Genomic DNA, 20,717 nt, shown 5'->3' on the forward strand with positions numbered 1-20,717 from the left:
AGAGATCATGAGAGCATCCAGGAGGATACTTAAGGATGTAGGTCCCAGGAGGGATCATATCTGTCTAAGGGTGAAGAAATAGGAAGATGTAGAAAGATATTACTTTAGAGATGTGAGGATGGAATGATAGGTTTCTGTCAAGAGTAATGCCTAGGATTTTAATGGAAGGGTTAAAGGGGAGGGGAGTTCCTTTAATAGAGAAGTGGAGTGAACTATTATTGGATGTTTGTGAGGAAAAAAATCATGAAGACTTGCTAGTGTTAAGTTTCAATTTATGCTGAGTAAGCCAGTCTGCAATCTGCATAGATTGTAAGCTCTATTGAACAGGGGCTGTCTTGTATGTGTTTTGTGTATAACTCGGTATACAATTAGTAGTGCTCTAGAAATGATAAGTAGTAGTAGTAATCTAGCTTGGGAGAGAGGAAAGCAAGAGGCAACAATACAAAGAAGTTGGATATCACCTATGTACATAAAGAAGGTGAAACCAAGAGATTGAAGGGCAAGAAAGACCTTAAAGGGTATCAGTCCAAGTATTGGTACCTGAGGGATCCCTGATAATAATGGGTCACTGCGAAGATGTAGAGTTGGAGTGGCGAACAACAAAGGAGCACCCTGTGAGGTATGAGTGAAACCAGAGAAGAAGTAAGCCAGAGATGTTGAGGTTATGGAGTCATTTAAGTAGAATGTTGTGATCAACCAGACCAAAGGCAACAGACATGTCAAGGGAGAAAAGGCTAACGCGCCTAGCGCAGCAAAAATAAAGCACCACAGGATGCAATTACAGGTATATTACATTTGATTGCATTATGAACACTATTGCTAAGCAGCCTCACTATTATTATCCCGTAATATCAGGTCCTGCATTGCAGGGAATAGTTCCCTCCTATCTGTTCTAGAACCAAGTTGCTCCAGGATGCAGTCAGATATGGCATCTAGAAACTTTTTCTCCCTAGTGTGTCTTGATGGGACATTTACCCAATCAATGATGGGATAATTGAAATCTCCCTTTATCATTTTGTTAGCATTCAATCTCATTTATGGTCCTCCTTCCTTAAACCTCTTTCTGCAGCTAAAATTTTGCAGTCCATGTCTTTTTTTATCACAGGGCCATCTGGACGCCAAGAAAATTGCATAGGGCTGGTTTGAGCTCCTCCAATTTATGTTGGCATTGCCACGCTCAAATAGGCACTATTGTTCACATGATCTACGAATGTCCTACCATTAAATGCTTCTGGAATACCATTTAGTGTGATACCTGTAAAAGCTGCCCCCTCTCTCTCGCTCTCTACCCTGTGTTATCTTCAAATTCTGCTCTTCACCCTTTCCTGATTCCTGACAATCACAAGTCTCGTTTTGATATTCTAATAACTATAGCGTAACACATGATCGTGACTAACTGGAAAAACTCTTAGGTGTCCTTTTACTAAGCTGCGGTAAAAAGGGTCCTGCGCTAGTGGCAGGGGCCGTTTTTGCCATGCGCTGTGGCCCTTTTTACCGCAGCTTGTAAAAAAAAGCCTGAAAATAGCCATGGCCATGCAGTATGATTGCTCTAACCGCATGATCGTGCAAGGGGGAGCACTTACCTCCACCCATTGAGGTAGCGGTAAGGGCTCCTGTGCTAACCCGGCAGTAACTGGGTAGCGCGCAATGTTGCCCACCCGATTGCCATCGGGTTAGCGACATGTTTGAAATTACTTCTCTACTTTCCCTAGCTTGGAGAAAAGGCAGCTGAGGGGAGATATGATAGAGGTCTATAAAATAATGAGTGGAGTTGAACGGGTAGATGTGAAGCGTCTGTTCAAGCTTTCCAAAAATACTAGGACTAGGGGGCATGCGATGAAGCTACAATGTAGTAAATTTAAAACGAATCGGAGAAAAACTTTCTTCACTCAGTGTGTAATTAAACTCTGGAATTCGTTGCCAGAGAATGTGGTAAAGATGGTTAACTTAGCGGAGTTTAAAAAGGTTTGGATGGCTTCCTAAAGGAAAAGTCCATAGACCGTTATTAAATTGACTTGGGGAGAATCCACTATTTCTGGAATAAGCAGTATAAAATGTTTTCTACATTTTTTGGATCTTGCACGGTATTTGTGACCTGGATTGGCCACTGTTGGAAACAGGATGCTGGGCTCGATGGACCTTTGGTCTTTCCCAGTATGGCAATACTTAGGTACTTATGTAGCACGGGAAGTGGCATGCACTGGGGCTGGAACTACCGTCGGCTCCCGCATCGGGCCGGCGGTAGTTCTAGATTAGCATGTAGTAAGCCTGAGTTGGGCTTACCGCTACTTTGTAAAAGGGCCCCCAAATTATTAAATCAACACTTTTGGTGTCAATCAGTATTGCTATACCATAAATATGAACTAACAGCTGCCGCTTTCTCGGGTTCATTCTCAAAAAACGCTCTATTTGGGCACCACCTGCTGAGTTTAATTCGTTTGGGTCCCCAACCAATACTTTAATTTTTCATAAATGATTGCCTTCTTTATTTACTTTGTTCATTCTAGCCCGTGTTCCCACTAATTGCCTCTGATTGTATTTTTTTTTGCTGTGATTTCTCACCCTATGTTGCATTACCTGTTATTGCCTTTTTAAATTAAAGTTCAATACAATTTCATTAAAAAAAATAGCGCTTAGGCGGAATTTTGGCATTCATCTGCATATGCTCATATATGTTGGTATTCTAAAAATTTACATGTGTAAATGTCCACTTTATATTACCCTTCCGCTCTGCTCAGGTGCTTTGGTTTGCAAGTTACGCGCATATATCATGATCTGCCCAAATTCTACCCCTGAGCACGCTTACTGTACAAGTATACGCTGGCCTGCTTTTTGTGCTCGAAAATTGTTCATAAAATTATCCTCTTAAAGATATAATTGTAAGTAATGATGCTCATCATTTCCCAAATGGATGTTTTTAAACAAGATACATAATTGTTCACAGATTTAAAGGCCTGCCACGAAATTTTATGGAAAACTATGTCAAGTCGGAAAGAAAATTAAAACTATTAGCAGATTTAGTGCTTTGTATTTTTTTTTCTCTGATGTTTAAGAGAATATGATTAATTTCTGAATAGTCTGTAAATGTAAAATCCAATTCAGGATAGCTTTTACAATGCAACACTTTTGTGTGTGTTTAATATGACAGTTTTATGAGGTAGGTAAACGACGTTCTATCTCAAATTATCTTTTTTTTTTTTTTTTTATAAAGCAGCAAACTGACGCACAATCTCATCAAACCAAACCTTGTCAGAATCTGAATATCAGTTGCAGCTAAGTGTACATATCTATTTATCTCTGATAATAGTGTACCGCTGTTTTACTTCTGGTTATGCTATTATTTCAAATACATCACACACAAAATGATTACTTGCTAATTTATATGTATATCATATCAGTGCGTTTCAAGAAGGAATTACATGTTTAAAGACTTCAATTGGGGAAAAAGAAAATGATTCCACGGCTCTTTAAGTGGTCTGTGTAGAATGAAAATTGCAATGCCTTGGTGGGAAGTGCACTAGAAATCATAGTTTCCCTTTCCATTGTATTTGACATCCCCTTATATATCTAGCACTTAATTTCTAACCCCTACACATTACATCATGCTGAGATCCTTAATCCCATGGTATGGGTTTCTTTTTTTCTTTTTTTTTTTTTAATTCTCTGACATTGTTTGAATGAAAAATTGTTGATAATGTTGGTCAAGAAGCATCTATCTTTTGTTGTACAGTCTCCAAGGTTTGTTTTTCCTCTTTTAATCCAGATGAAATATACATGAAAAGCTATTTCAGTTCTATTCTGTAAATGTTTTTGCTCAGACTTTTGAAATATATTGTCTGTTACGAGTTATTAATGTGCTAACGTGTCTCTGTTAGGATAATGACTGCAGGTCAGCAATATCCGGGTTTTCTTTACTTGTCTTTAGACTTCCTGCTTAGATCCAGTGAGCCTTCATTCACAACTGCTCATGAGTTTTCTGCCAATTTTTATAATTCTTCCGGCCCTCACTGTAGGCAGTAATCCTCGGCCAGGAGAAATATACCAAGGCTCCCTCTGACCAGTAAGGATGAAATTTTCTAAAGGTTTTTCTGCATGGTTTTAGGCATGGAAATAACCACTTATAAAATTGTATGACTATTTACATGCAGATATGTACACGTGCCTACAAACTTGCACATATGCATTTCCAGGGATGTAGTGTGGGTAGAATAGCGGTGGAGTTTTATGTATACCATATCCTATATAATAATTCTCACCTCCAATGTTCTGACTTGCCTGGAACCATGGCTCATTCAGAGTTGGTCTGCTAGGCTCCGTAGATCAGGCTGGCATCACCGTAGCAATTATGATGTCAACTTCAGAACCCGGGGGAAAAACAAAAAACATGCCTCACAGCTGATCCATGTCCAGAGGAGGGTCGCTGGACATGGGTGGCTGGAGGGGGGGCAGGGGAGAGAGGAGGGTCGGACAGGGGAGGCAGGGGGTTGCTGGACATGGGTGGTTGGAGGGGGGGCAGGGGAGAGAGGAAGGTCGGACAGGGGGGGAAGGGGGTTGCTGGACATGGGTGGCTGGAGGGGGGGCAGGGGAGAGAGGAGGGTCGCTGGACATGGGTGGCTGCAGGGGGGCAGGGGGTCGCTGGACATGGGTGGCTGCAGTGGGCGCAGGGGGAGAGGAGGGTTGCTGGACATGGGTGGCTGGAGGGGGGGCAGGGGAGAGAGGAGGGCCGCTGGACATGGGTGGCTGGAGGGGGGGAAGGGGAGAGAGGAGGGTCACTGGACATGGGTGGCAGGAGGGGGGCAGGGGAGAGAGGAGGTTCACTGGACATGGGTGGCTGCAGTGGGCGCAGGAGGAGAGGAGAGTTGCTGGACATGGGAGGCTGCAGGGAACCGAGGAAAACCTTGCTAGTGCCCGTTTCATTTGTGTCAGAAACGGGCCTATTTTTACTAGTTTTATAGAATACTGGTAAAAAAGGCCCGTTTCTGAAGGCAAGGAAATGGGCCCTAGGCAGGCAATTTCTCCCCCCCCTCGTGCTACAGCCCCATCAACCCCCCACCCCGTGCCAGCGAAAACCGCCCCCCCGCCGCTGCGCTGCCGTTCTGGACTACCTGTGCTGACGGGGGATCCAAACCCCCGACAGCTGAAGTGCTGTTGTGCCCTTCGCGTTGATCATCTTCTCTGGAAGTTCCTCTGCGTGCGTCTGACGTCAGACGCACGCAGAGAAACTTGCAGAGAAGATGAACAACGCGAAGGGCACAACAGCACTTCGGCTGTCAGGGGTTTGGTCCCCCGTCAGCACAGGTAGTCCACAACGGCGGCAGGGGGCGGTTTTCGGCGGGCCGGGGGGGGGGGGTCGAGGGGGCCATAGCGCGGGGGGGGGGACAGATGATTCCGAGGCAGGGGGAGGAGTAGGGATCACGCTGCGCGTGCTTCCCTACTCCTCCCCTTGCCTTGGAATCAGCTGTCCTGACGTCAGTGACGTCAGTGCGTGTCTGCCTAGCAGACCACCACCTCCAGGGAGCCACGGTCCCAAGCGCAGAATGTTGGAAGTGAGAATTATTATATAGGATGCTTGCACATGCATAGAGTATGTGCACATATTTACACCAACATTGGAGTAGATGCAAATGTGTGGATCAGTATTTGCGTGTTATATGGACAGATTGTCGGAGTGTATTTTGTAAACACAAATGGACACCTATGTTGCACTTATAAAACTAAAATCTCTAAAACACTCCAGCCATATAATAATTCCTAAAAATCTTGTACTATTCAAAATAGACAGAATGGAGCTGATATTCAGACTGCTCACCGTTAAACCCAGATGACTGGCATTGAATATCTGGAAAATAACTAGCTATATTAATATTCAGACTTAGCCAGTTATCTTCTAACCAGTCAAAGATATCCCACATGAAGTTCGTGTGGCCAAATATAGCCGCACAATTGGGGCTGAAAATCGACGGGTAGCCGGTTATATCGGCCCGATATAACCGGCTGTCTGCTAGCCTCTAACCAGTGATATTTAGCAGGAGATAGCCGGCTATTCCCCGCTGAACATTACTGGATAGCCAGTTATAGGGCATTTAACCGGCCAGGTGCCAATCCTGACCAGTTAAATGCTTTTTAACATACATAGAGGGGCATAATCGAAAGTGGGTGCCCATCTTTTTTTCGATAATACGGGTTGTGCGGGGCAAATGCCTAGGATTTGGGCGTTGTTGAGCTGGGCGCTATCAGTTTTCAGCGATAATGGAAACCGAAGGCACCCAGCTCAAAAACGAACAAATCCAAGGCATTGGGTCGTGGGAGGGGCCAGGATTCGTAGTGCACTGGTCCCCCTCACATGCCGGGACACCAACTGGGCACCCTAGGGGGCACTTTTACAAATTAAAAAAAAAATTAAAATAGCTCCCAGGTGCATAGCACCCTTCCCTTGTGTGCTGAGCCCCCCAAATCCCCCCCCAACCCCACTGACCACAAGTCTACACCATTACCATAGCCCTAAGGGGTGCAGGGGGGCACCTACATGTGTGGGTACAGTGCGTTTTGGGGGTTTTGGGAGAGCTCAACATTAACCAGCACAAGTGGAACAGGTAGGAGGGGATGGGCCTGGGTCCGCCTGTCTGACGTCCACTGCACCCACTAACAACTGCTCCAAGGGACCTGCATACTGCTGTCAGGGAGCTGGGTATGACATTTGAGGCTCGCATACAGGCTGTCAAAAAAAAAGTTTTTAAAGTTCTTTTTTGTGGTGGGAAGGGGTTAGTGACCACTGGGGGAGTCAGGGGAGGTCATCCCCGATTCCCTCCATTGGCCATCTGGCCAGTTGGGGCACTTTTGGGGGACTTGGGTCATGAAAAAAAAAGGGTCCTGCAAAAGCGATCCAAATTCTCGCTTCTGCCACCCTTTGTTTTTGATTATCGGCCGAAGGCGCCCATCTCTCCTCGGCCGGTAAACACGCCCCAGTCCCGCCTTCACCACGCCTCCGACATGCCCCCGTCAACTTTGTTCATTCCCGCGATGGAGTGCAGTTGAAGAAGCCCAAATCGCCTTTCGATTATACCGAGATGGGCGCCCATCTCCCGATTTGGGTCGAAATATGGGCGCCCATCACTTTCAAAAATAAGGCCGATAGTAACATAGTAGATGGCAGAGAAAGACCTGCACAGTCCATCCAGTCTGCCCAACAAGGTAAACTCATATGTGCTACTTTATGTGCGTACCTGACTTTGATTTGTATCTGCCATTTTCAGGCACAGACCGTAGAAGTGTTTTAGAGGTTTTTGTGATATTTAAGCCTTCACTTCCCTTAAGACAAGAGATATATGCCTTTATAAAACAAGCATGTTTCCAGTGGCTGTGAATGCTACCTTTGCAGCATCCTCAGCCCACTCAGGGACTAAAGAGCTCAATTCAAAGATTGAACTGGGGACCTTCTGCATAGGGATACACAGCACTGCCACTGAGCTGACCAGATGAATTTTGCCATGTCTCCTTTCTATTTGTATTCACTTTATCTTATTCTCACTGCATTTGTACTCCTTCAAAACGTGATGCAAGTGATACGGTGCATTTTGGATTAGTGGGTAATGATTTTCTAGGAGAGAATATGCTTTGATTTCCACTTGGAAATGAAGGTAATAATTCTATTTCAGCTGTTCTCATCTTAGCATCATACGGAAACTATGTTGTTGGATCCTCTAATCAACTAGATTCCAGGAAGTGCTCTATTCAGTTGTAACAGAAACATGACAGCAAATAAGGGCCAAATAGCCCTTCCAGTCTGACCATCTTCAGTAACCATTAACTCCTACTTTTCCCAAAGGATTCCACGTGCTTGTCCCACACTTTTTTGAATTTTACACAGTCTTTGTCTCCACGACCTCCACCGGGAGGCCATTCCACACACCCACCACTCTTTCCATGAAAGATTCCTCCTAAGCCTATTTCCTCTTAACTTCATCCCAGAGTTTTCCTTCAGTTGGAAAAAGCTGTCCTGCTGTACATTTAATGCCACTGAGGTATTTAAATCCCTTCTTTCCCACCTTTCTTCCATTGTATACATGTTGAGGTTCATATGCCTTTCCTTATATGTTTTATGATGGAGACCGCGTACCAATTTTGCAGCCCCACTCTGGACCGACTCCATCCTGTTTATATATTTCTATAGGTGCCGTCTCCAGAATTGCAAGCAATACTCTAGATGGGGCCTTACCAGGGACTTATTCAAGCGCACTATCACCTCTTCTTTCCTGCTGGTCATCCCTCTTCTTATGCACCCAAGCATCCTTCTGGCTTTTGCAGTCGCCTTATCTACCTGTTTGGCCACTTTAAGGTCATCAGACACAATCATCCTCGTCCCGTTCTTCTTCCATACACAGAAGCATTTCACTCCCTTTCCCTTGGATTCTTGTGAGCCAAGTGCATGACCCTGCATTTCTTAGCATTAAATCTTAGTTGCCAATTATCGTACCATTCTTTGAGCTTCACCAGATCCTTCCTGATGCCATCCACACACTCCAGGATGTCCATCCTATTACAGAGTTTGGTATCATCCGTAAAAACCTTACCAGACAGTCCTGCCGCAATGTCGCCCACAAAGATGTTAAAGAAAGCCAGCCCGAAGACTAATCCCTGCGGCACACCACTGATAACATCCTCGTCCTCAGAGCAAGCTCCATTTACCACTACCCTCTGTCTCCTCCTACTTAGCCAGTTTTTGACCTAGTCAGTCACTTTAGGACCCATACAGAGGGCACTCAATTTGCATATCAGTCGCCTGTGCGGAACCGTGTTAAAGGCTTTGCTAAAATCCAAGTACACCATATCTAGCACTCCTCCCACGGCAAACCATTTGGTCACCCAGTCAAAGAAATCAATCAGATTTGTCTGACATGGCCTGTGAAGCCATGCTGCCTCGAGTCTTGCAGTCCATTCAATTCGAGAAACCTCAAAATCCTCCATTTAAGCGTCTCCATTAGTATACTTACCACCACCACCGATGTCAGACTGGTAGGTCTGTAATTCCCAACCTCCTTACTTCCACTCTTGTGCTGAGGGACCTCATATGCCCTTCTCCAGTCCTCCAGGATCACTCCAGACTCTAAGGAAGCATTGAAGAGGTTAGACAGCGGAGCTGACAGAGCATCTCCGAGTTCCTTGAGAACATTCAAATGTACCCCATCAGGCCCCATCACTTTGTCTACTTTTAGTTTAGTTAGCTAATCACAAACATAGTCTTCCGCGAATCAGTCCCGGGCTACCATACATCCATCTCCATTAGCATTTGTTTTCTGCTGTCCTACCCCTGGCCTTTCATCCATGAACACAGAACAGAATTAATTGTTAAGCAGTTCAGCTTTATCCTTATCTGCTTCTACATGTTACTCCCCCTCAACTTTGAGCCTCACAATGTTTATAGCACTTTCTCCTGTCACATATCTAAAAAATATCTTGTCCCCCAATTTTACTGTATCAGCTATCTTTTTTTCCATTTGCCTCTTTGCATTCCTACAACTTTTCCAGCATCTCTTAGCTTTTCCAGGTATTTTTGTCTATCTTCCTCTTTTTGAGTCATCTTGTAATGTAAGAAGGCCAACCTGCTTTCCCTTACCTTTTCAGCTACTACATTTTAGAACCAGAGTGGCCTTCTTTTCCTCTTTTATGTAACTTTTTTTTAAATAGCTCCTTTCAGTTCTGTTCACTGTTATTCTGCTTCCTTCAGCTGCTCCCATCCAACTAACTCTTCCTTGAGAAATTCCCTTATCTCTGCAAAGTTAGCTTCAATCTTGAGTGAGTCCTCTCCTTCTTTATTTTAATAGTGAACCACACCATTCGGTGATTGCTAGATGCCAAATGATCTCCCACTGTAACATCAGAAACATTCTCCCCGTTTGTAAGCACCAAGTCCAGAATAGCTCCGTCCCACATCTGTTCCATTACCTACTGCTGAAACAATTCGTCCTGTAGAGAATGCGAGATCTCTTTGCTTCTAGATAATCCCGCAGCAAGGATGCCCCAGTCAACATCTGGCATATTAAAATCACCTATCAGTAGTACTTCCCCTTGCCTAGCTATCTCGTGGATGTCTTCAATTAAGTCTCTGTCCAGTTCTTCTGGCTGAGAAGGTGACCTGTATATTACACCAATGTAAATACATTTTTCTTTCCCTCTTACCAGTTTAACCCACAGTGCTTCTTCCTTACCCCATACATCCTGCAGTTCTGTCACTTTAATATTATTCTTTACATATAATGCCACATCTCCTCCCTTTTTTCCTACCCTGTCCTTTCTGAATAGATTATAGCCAGGTATAGCTATATCCCAGTCATGGTTCTCAGTGAACCACGTCTCCGTGACTGCCACTAGATCCAAGTCTGCTTCTATCGTTCTAGCCTCTAGATCTAGAAAATTGTTTTCCATACTGTGGGCATTGATATACAAGGCTCTCTAGGTGTTACTCTTTTTCCACTTTCTAAAGGGTATTTGATGTCTTACCTTCCTGAGGATTATTAATGACTTTGGTGCTTTTCTGTCCCATCCCCAGCAAATTTAGTTTAAAGCCTTCTTTAGTACTTTATCCAGTCTGTTACTGAAGACACTACATCCCTTTCTTTAAAGATGGTCACCATCACTGCCCAGTAGCTCTTGGAAAATCATCCCATGGTCTAGCAAACCAAAGCGCTGGCACCAATCACACAGTCACACATTCAGCTCGAGAATTCGAGCTTCCCTCATTCAGCCTTTACCTTCAATAGGAAGGATCGATGAGAACATTGCCTGTGCACCTAGGTGCTTCACCCTCTGACCCAAAGCCATGAAGATGCATTTGATATGTTCAATAGGATAGCTAGTATATCTAGTAGGATACCTAGTGGATATCTACAAGGCTGTGACTTGGACTTTGGTCCATAGAATCACATCCCATTATTGTTTAGAGAGGGATTTGCAGTATGACAATAGGCATGGTTGTGTTGTGCCCTGCAGAATCTTTATGAGGTGTAGAATCCAACTCCATCCCCTACTCCAGACCCATTTGTATTATTTCTAGGTTGAATTCCTTTGTTGAGAGAAAATGACAAAAATGTCCTGTAGCCAACAAAAACACGTTTGTTACTCGTCATTTTTTTTCCAGTTTGTAGCTGTGTTTCCCCGAAAATAGGACCTACCCCGAAAATAAGACCTACCGGGGTTTTCCTGCAAATTTAAAATATAAGACATCCCCCCCAAAATAAGACCTACCAAACTTTTTTTTTAACAGGGCCGCCGAGAGCCACCCGAGGTCGCGCCCCCCCCCCCCACCCGAGGTTGCTGGGCCCCCCCTCCGTCGCTCCCGGAACTAACCTGAAGCTCCTTTCACCTTTGCAAGTTCGGATTGGAGCAGCAGCATGGCAGACCTCTCCTTCCTTCCGTGTCCCGCCCTCGCCTGACGTAACATAACGTCAGGCGAGGGCGGGGCACGGAAGGAAGGAAAGGTCTGCCCTGCTGTTGCTTGCTGCTCCGAATCCGAACTAGCGAAGGTGAAAGGAGCTTCAGGTTAGTTCCGGGAGCGACGGAAGGGGGGCCAGGTGACCTCGGGTGGGGGGGGGGGCGACCGATGTTTCCAAGAAAATAAGACATCCCCACCCCCCACCCCCACCCCCCGAAAATAAAACCTAGCGCATTTTGGGGAGAAAAAATAAATATAAGACAGTGTCTTATTTTCGGGGAAACACAGTAAGGATTCCCATCTGTGATTCCCACTCTTGTGAGGATTAACGATCCTGCTTGTTCTCAGAGAAATCAAAAATAGGTGTTCTCTGAGAATAGCAGGATATTACTTCTTATAAAATCTGTCCATCTCCCCCAGGAGTTCTGTTTTCCTAATTTGAAGCTTTATATGACCCGAGGTGGCCTCATTTGGTGACTCAGACACAGAAGCCTTGCACATGTATGGAGCACCACTCAAGAAAGCTTGTGAGCTTTGAAAGCTCTATTTTAGCTCTCTTAGGCCGAAGCTCAACCTACGTCCTCTGTGAGGACTAATATCTAACTGTTGCCAGAGAATAACTGCTACAGGTAAGCAACTTTGCTTCACACATAAACATCTTTCGCCTTCCCATCCCTGAGTACACAGAAGGAATATTCTTGCACCATGCCATCCCAGATAGAATTATTATAGTTAACAAAGAATCTGCTGTAAGTGTATAGTAAAAAGCAAAATAAATGGCCTTTGCCTTTCATTGGAGTATATTTCTGAAATTAAGCTATGGTTTCTGTTTTCATGCCCGAGTAAACACTTAAGACTTATTTAATTTCTGTGACTAGAGAATATGAGACACTTTAGGCTTCAGAAATATAAGGAATAAACAGGACCTTTATGCTGAAATATCAAGCCTTTATTTTAATTCCTGAACTGTTTGAGAGTCTGCTTACTATTTCATACATAGCTCTTCGGTGGTGTAATGGATGCATTTAAATACAAGGTAGTCACATACAAACCTAAATCTGATGCAGTATGGAAAATTGAAGATTTTCTGCAAAGTATTGTATTGCAACCATTAACTCTAAACTGTTATGTTTGCAACCTTGCACTATTACCAATAAATAGATATAGCGTCACAAAAACACAAATCCTGAATTCAGACGCTGTGTGATCATTGCCTGAGATGTATTCATGTGGAAAAGAGTGCTGCTGGGCCTTTCTTTTTATTTTTTTTAAACCCCAGACAATAGCACATGGGGACAAAACATAAATTATAGACTGGATTATTAAGCACAATGCTCGTTAACTCTTGTGGCTTACTCATGACTGTTCTCAAATATTTTTAAATTGTAGGGAAAAAACGCATATATATATATATTCTAGTCACCTAAGTAATTTTTCCTTTTCTGTTAGCAATGAGCATGTATCAAGATGTTCTTTTGTAAGACAAATGGTGGCGTAATCAGCTTAGTAGAAGAACCCCATAGATGTTTGATCCTTTGCTGTTATTTGATAGGAGTCAATTTGTTTCTCTCTGTATTCAGCTGACAAGGAAGATGTGAGTTATTTTGTCTTCGATTTCATATGATGGTAATCAATAGAAATCAAACAAAATAAAACATGGAAAAGAAAATAAGATGATACCTTTTTTATTGGACATAACTTAATACATTTCTTGATTAGCTTTCGAAGGTTGCCCTTCTTCCTCAGATCGGAAATAAGCAAATGTGGTAGCAGATAGTATATATGAGAGAAACATCAAAGCATTACTTTGACAGTCTGACAGAGTGGGAGGGTGGGGGTATGCATGGGGACATCAAAGCATTTCATTGATATTCTAACAGGATGGGTGTTGGTAGGTGAGAGGAGGGTAATAAACAGAGAAATAAACAGAGAAATACAGCTTTATGGTTTATAATGGGTTAGAAAACCCAGATCCTTATTAAGTCCTGTTTGTTGGGTGTCAAAATATTCAATCATTCTTATTTCAAAGGTCTTACGTTCCTGTATTGTTTTAAAATTACCTTTAGGTATTCTTACTGTGAAATCACTGGTTTTCCATGTTTTATTTTGTTTGATTTCTATTGATAACCTTAAGAGTGGACTAACACGGCTACCACACTCCTCTACATATGATGGTAACAAACTGACCATGTTTTCTAAATCAGTATGCTTGGTAACTGGGTAGCCATAAAGTATTACTCAAGGATTGAATCCAATAAAATTAAGAGCTAGATTTACTAGTACGGTATCCTATTAGCTGAGTCTATTGTCATTAATCTTCATTATTTTATGTCAGTGCTGATGATGTACAGCAATTCATACCCATTAAACTAGGTCTAGCAACTGCTTTGAATGAATTGACTGTCTAACGCTAACTTGGAAATGGGTATTAAAGGAACCAATTCTGCCTAAACCCCTATAAAACAGAGATTCATGGGTTCCTAACACAAACAGCCAGGTACCAGACTTCAAAATACCATTTGGGAAATATGAACACCCTCTAAAATCATAGATCAAGAATCTTGGGATTCTGCTAGACTCAGTGCTTACTTTGACCCTACAAATTCAAACAACCTTTATGCATATAATTTTTATTAATTTTATAAACTTAACACAGACATAAACTGTTCAAGTGAAATACAGCCTCAGGTATAACAACAAAGTTATTACAGAAGTATTATCTTTTCATAACATAATTTAAACATTGGCTTCATTAGACCTCGATTGTTAAGGAGAGAAGGCGGGCAGGAATTAAGTGAAGATTATTTAATGCAAACAATGATAAAGAAACTATGGCGTCGTTTTCTCATATTTTATGTCTCTAATGTTGTCTAGCTTCTAGGAAGGTCTTAAGCTGATCAGGTATATAGTAAACATATTTTATCTGATTTAACCTTATGACGCATTTACACGGATATGCAAGAAGGAAAGAACCTCCTAATTCCAAAATTTTAGACGTCATAGAAAGAAACTTTTTCCTCTTTTCTTGAGTAATGTTAGTCACATCAGGGTATAGCCAAATTTTTTGGCCCCCAAACATGCGGTTAGCTGATCTAAAATAAAGTCTCATTATTGAGTTTAAGTCTTGCTGGAAAACAAAAGAAACCATCAGCGTCTCCCTTTCAGACACATCTTCAAGTGATTGTTCCAATATGGCTGTAACATTTTGCAAATCAATAGATTTTTCTCCCTCTGTTTTTTTCATTGTAGTTGGAACATAATAGATTTTGTTCAATGGAGGAATAACTTCTTGAGGAAAGTTCAAATTTTCTTTCAAAAATCTAGTAAACATGTCCTGTGGAGAAACTCCTAACAGTCTGGGAAAATTAAGTACCCGAAGATTCAATCTCCTATTGAAATTCTCCATTTGTTCAATTTTTCTTCTTATTTCTGAATTATCTTTTATTACAGCCAGCTTAAATGCATCTGTTTGTTTAGTCTCTCTCTGCAAGGCCTCTATTTCCAAAGAAAAATCTTGTTTAACCGGCAAATTCAAACAACTTTTAAAAACTCCTTTATCTCTTGCAGCAAATACAGAATCATTCTTCATGTAACAAAAAGATGAGTCTAATCACAATGAGTAATGCCACGATAAAATGTCATGGCTAGACTACTGTAACACTCTGAATATTGGTTAAACCAAAGAGTTACACCAGCTTCAACGATTTCAGAAGCATAGATTTTGCTCACACCTTTTTCAGTAGTAGCTCAAAGTGAGTTACATTCAGGTACACTGGCTATTTCTCTGTCCCTGGAGGGCTCACAATCTAAGTTTGTACCTGAGGCAATGGAGGGTTAAGTGACTTGCCCAAGATCACAAGGAGCAGCAGTGGGATTTGAACCCCTGGCACCTCTGGATTGCAAGACTGGTGCTCTAACCACTAGGCCACTCCTCCACCCCAAAGAATCTTGTTACTCTTTGGGGTTCTACATGGAATGTTGCTACACTTTGAAATTCTGCATGGAATCTTGTTATTCTTTAGAATTCTAGAATCTTTATTCATTTATTTAGATTTTCCTCACAGCTTTTTCAGTAGTAGCTCAAGGTGAGTTACATTCAGGTACTCTGGATATTTCTCTGTTGGGGGAGGGCTCACAATCTAAGTTTGTACCTGAGGCAATGGAGGGTTAAGTGACTTGCCCAAGATCACAAGGAGCAGCAGTGGGATTTGAACTGGCCACCTCTGGATGTCAAGATGGGTGCTGTAACCACTATGCTACTCCTCCACCATACCCTACCTTCAAAAACTGCACTGACTATAGGGCCAAATTTAAAGCTGTCTCTTTGATTTCCAAGACCGTCAGACAAAATGGGCCAGTTCACCTAAACAATAAGTTAGTCCTGTACACGACTATGAGGCCTTTTAGGTCTTCTCAACAAGAATCACTATCTGTACCCTTTTCAAAGGAATTTGCACAATGTGATGTCTGCCAGTGAGCCTTCTCAGTATGAGCCCCCAAACTCTGGAGCTCACTTCCAGAGGGGATATGCCTAATTCAAGACTACCTCTACTTCAGAAAGCACTCGGGACGGATCGACCCTTCCGCAGGTAAGAATGCGGTCCGGGGGGGGGGGGGTTCGCTCTGGAGGGGGGTGCGCCGCAGAGGGGGGTTGTGCCGTGCTGCACCCTGGGGGGGGGCGCAGCGGCGACCCGCCCCGGGTGTCATTAGCCCTCGCTACGGCACTGGAACTGGGACTACCTAGATATGTTTATTTTCCCCTTTATTTAAAATCATTTTCCAACTCAGCCAACCTCTTCATTTCAGCGTACCTTTTCTGCCCTGGTATGTGGGATAGCCTTCCGGGCTATATGAGACTTTGCGACAATGTTCAACAATTTAAATGTTACTGAAAATGTATCTGTTTGTCAAAGCCTATGGAAGGGAATGAGTAGGACTTTGATAGAGAGTATATGTGTTTCAGTATTTCAGCTTAGGGTATTGTTAAGAGACAACCTTTTAATGTTGGTTGTTTTGATGTTGTGTAATGTTATTTTATTATGTTTGTTTGATTTGTTAGCTGCTTTGTTTGAAAGTGAAAGTGGGATATAAATGTGAAAAATAAATAAAAAGAAATAGTTGCTTCCCCCCCGCCCCCCCCCCCCCCCCCCCCCGAACAGTAGTGGACTTGGCTTCCTCTTCTCTACCTCTAAACAAAGGTAGCATTGCCACCTGTTTTGGCAAGACAATGTTTGTAGAGTACTTTGAATGAATGCCTTGTAGTACTGTGTCAATGTTTATGTATAGTAGTAAGGCAAACTAGGTAGGGAGAGGAGCATGAGAGGGCACAGTTGGTACTTTTTGTAACCAGTGTTGTTTTTGTAGTGGTATTCCTATTTGTATAGAAATAAAACACTGTCAAGGTAACTACACAGATTCTTCCTATTTGCAAAGTAATTTTTCTTGGAGGTATTGTCATTTTGTTAATTATTGTTTCAGGAATGTATTTATTTATTAGGATTTACTTTACTGCCGTTTTGAAGAAGTTCACCCAATTGTTGTTTGTTTTTATGTGTATTGTTATTAGCTTCCTGGATAACAATCAATCAAATATAATTGTATGAATAAAATGAAGTCCTAATGATAAGTGGAGTGGAGGAGTGGCCTAGTGGTTAGAGTGGTGGACTTTGGTCCTGGGGAACTGAGGAGCTGAGTTCAGTTCCGAGTTCAGGCACAGGCAGCGCCTTGTGACTCTGGGCAAGTCGCTTAACCCTCCATTGCCCCATGTAAGCCGCATTGAGCCTGCCATGAGTGGGAAAGCGCGGGGGACAAATGTAACAAAATGAAATAGATATTATTGGACAATCTACATGGAATGTTGCTACTATTGGAGATTCTACATGGAATGTTGCTATTCCACTAGCAACATTCTATGTAGAAGGCTGCGTAGGCTTCTGTTTCTGTGAGTCTGACGTCCTGCACATCAGACTCACAGAAGCAGAAGCCTGCGCGGCCACATTGGTGATCTGCAAGGGCCGACTTCTACATGGAATGTTGCTAGTGGAATAGCAACATTCCATGTAGAATCTCAAATAGTAGCAACAGTGGAGGAGTGGCCTAGTGGTTAGGGTGGTGGACTTTGGTCCTGGGGAACTGAGGAACTGAGTTCAATTCCCACTTCAGGCACAGGCAGCTCCTTGTGACTCTGGGCAAGTCACTTAACCCTCCATTGCCCCATGTAAGCTGCATTGAGCCTGCCATGAGTGGGAAAGCGCAGGGTACAAATGTAACAAAAATAAAATAAATACAGTTGACAAAATAATAGGCACATCTTTAAAGATGCCGGGCATATGTAATCAACTGTTGCCCTTGTTCTTGGAATATTTTATTGGTACCCATTTAAGTGAAGAAGACTGGGGCAATAATTTATAGTGAATTATTTTTAGGAACTCTTACTACAAAAACCAATTAATGCTGAGTAAGGAACGCTGTGCGTCCCATGCCTTTTTTTACTACTAGAGCTGAGACAACTCCTTAGATTGTGATTTTTTTTTTTTTTTGTATAAACACAGAGGTGTTAAAGAATGGCAAAGCAGGAGTCAGATAGCAAGATATTTGTTTGTTTGCTGGAGTTCAGAGGAAGCTAATTGTTTATTTTAGTCTAAGCTTTTCTTGTGAGATAACCTGAAATGTTGAGAAGGCAACTCCTCATCAGTGGACAAACAATGCCTAAGAATTTAGCTAATGGCCCCCCTTCAGCGCTGAGAGTGGATGGCAACAATTGTACTTCCATACTAAACCCAGAGCTACTTGTTTGGCTGCTAGGTGTTAATGCAAATTTGTTCCTCGGCTCATTCAGCCCCAGGGTTTCCATCCTTTGATTTAATTAAATGTAATTGGTTACATTGCTCCTCCCAGGCCCCTGAGGTGTTTTTGTTTATTGCTTACTCTTCTCAATAATGCTCCAATTCAGGACACAAAATGCTGGATAAATAAGGGCCTTTTAGCCCATGTTGGATTGGAGAGAGATTATTCCCCTCAAATAGTTTTGGCTATACTGTTAACGTAAATGGCCAATGGAACAACTCCTTGGGTGGCAAATTTGGTATATCCGGAAGCAAAGAATTAGGCAGGGTATATTACATCAGATTAGTGCAGGGAATGCAGAAACTATATAACATCAAATTCATGAAATTTCGGTGATTTTAAAGTTGCTGCATGAATAAAACAGAAACTCTGGCACATTGTTAGATAATTCAGCTGGCTGTTGAAACTTACAAAACCATTGATGTTCTCCAGTTTTAGTCTGGTTTTAGTTTAAATTATTAAACATATTGTGTGAATGTTCCTCCGTTTAACAATTCATTCTGTTATGATGTCCGTAATGTGAATGCTGCTTTGTTGATCTTCATCAAATTCTATCGTCTTTTTTTTTTTTTTTTTGACCCAGCAGTTTCCTACGGCCTTTCTACTTTTAATGCATTCAGAACCAGACCGGGATCTACTGCCATGAACTTTCTTTCATAACAGTGATGGTTCTGGGCCAGGGACCCATGCACCAGGGCTCTTTCTGAAACCCTGCAATCATGACTGCAGTCAACAGGTGTCACCTTTTAGCAATGATTTCTTCTCCCAGGGATTGTGAATTGTGCCTCCACAACATCCCCCACCCCAGCCCATCTAAGGAATGAAAAACCTGACTTGGGGACTGAGCTAGGGGGACCTTCCGCATGGCAGTGCATATAGCATTTCTCACTTGAGCCACTGGACTAAACCCAAATCCCATGACTTAATACATGGGGAATATAAATATTGTATTAAAAGTTGAAGCATAAACTCGGGCAAAGTATTTTCAATAGAGAGGGTAGCCAGAGCCGGTGGTGGGTGGCAGGGATAGTGCTGGGCAGACTTATACGGTCTGTGCCAGAGCCGGTGGTTGGGAGGCGGGGATAGTGCTGGGCAGACTTATATGGTTTGTGCCAGAGCCGGTGGTGGGTGGCAGGGATAGTGCTGGGCAGACTTATACGGTCTGTGCCAGAGCCGGTGGTGGGTGGCAGGGATAGTGCTGGGCAGACTTATACGGTCTGTGCCAGAGCTGGTGGTTGGGAGGCGGGGTTGGTGGTTGGGAGGCGGGGATAGTGCTGGGCAGACTTATACGGTCTGTGCCAGAGCCGGTGGTGGGTGGCAGGGATAGTGCTGGGCAGACTTATACGGTCTGTGCCAGAGCTGGTGGTGGGAGGCGGGGTTGGTGGTTGGGAGGCGGGGATAGTGCTGGGCAGACTTATACGGTCTGTGCCAGAGCCGGTGGTGGGTGGCAGGGATAGTGCTGGGCAGACTTATACGGTCTGTGCCAGAGCTGGTGGTTGGGAGGCGGGGTTGGTGGTTGGGAGGCGGGGATAGTGCTGGGCAGACTTATACGGTCTGTGCCAGAGCCGGTGGTGGGTGGCAGGGATAGTGCTGGCCAGACTTATACGGTCTATGCACTGAAGAGGACAGTACAAATAAAAAAAGTAGCACATATGAATTTATCTTCTTGGGCAGACTGGATGGACCGTGCAGGTCTTTTTCTGCCGTCATCTACTATGTTACTATGTTACTTGCTGTTAATTGGTATTAATTGATGCTAATTATTTTGCAATTATGCATGTAACTGTAGTTGGTATTGACAGGTTGTGGAATACTGTCAGTTATGTGCCTAAGTGATGGGCTGATGGGCGCTAGAGGTGATTAGCGCCGAATTAGCGCCTGCATAGAATGCTTAGAAGTCTCTAGAACGGGAGACAATGAGCATGCCCAAGATTAGCACAAGTAGCATGTTAATGTAGTCAAACAGACGCTATAGAAATGATTTATAGTAGTAGTAGTAGTAATGAGGTCATTTCCTATTCCTTCCCAATGTTCAGAGAACAGCACACAAAACAAAGCCGCTCTTACCACTGAAAAAAATAACGTCATCTCGGAGCAGGCATTTGGGTATTTGAAGAGAGGGTTTCTCATGATTCTTTCTTTAAAATATGCTGTTTTTTAAAATAATTTGAAAGCAGAAGGAAGCCCATTCAAGCCCCTAAGCGCTGGTAGTGAGATATGAATGTGTGCGAGTCAGAGCAAACCCAAAACTGAAAGCACACATTGGTGCCTGTTTCCTGCGTTTAAATGTAAGTGTTCCAAGTTTAAAAAATAAAATTGAAATACTTATATTTAAAGGCACAGAAAACAGGTGCCAGTGTGTGCTTCACTTTTGCGTTTGCCAACCACATGCATCCAGGAGCTGAGCTTACCGCGAAAATCTGTGCATGCACCAAACACGTTC

The 20,717-nt window shown here is 43.1% G+C and overlaps 1 protein-coding gene across 1 annotated transcript in view; it reads left to right on the plus strand.

Moving 5' to 3' along the window:
* The window catches only part of CAMKMT (calmodulin-lysine N-methyltransferase), a 577,957-nt gene that overhangs the window by 103,136 nt on the left and 454,104 nt on the right, over positions 1–20,717 (plus strand). The gene's annotated exons all lie outside the window — the stretch shown is intronic.

This window comes from Microcaecilia unicolor, chromosome 3, assembly GCF_901765095.1.
Source record: "Microcaecilia unicolor chromosome 3, aMicUni1.1, whole genome shotgun sequence".
Lineage (NCBI taxonomy): Eukaryota > Metazoa > Chordata > Amphibia > Gymnophiona > Siphonopidae > Microcaecilia > Microcaecilia unicolor.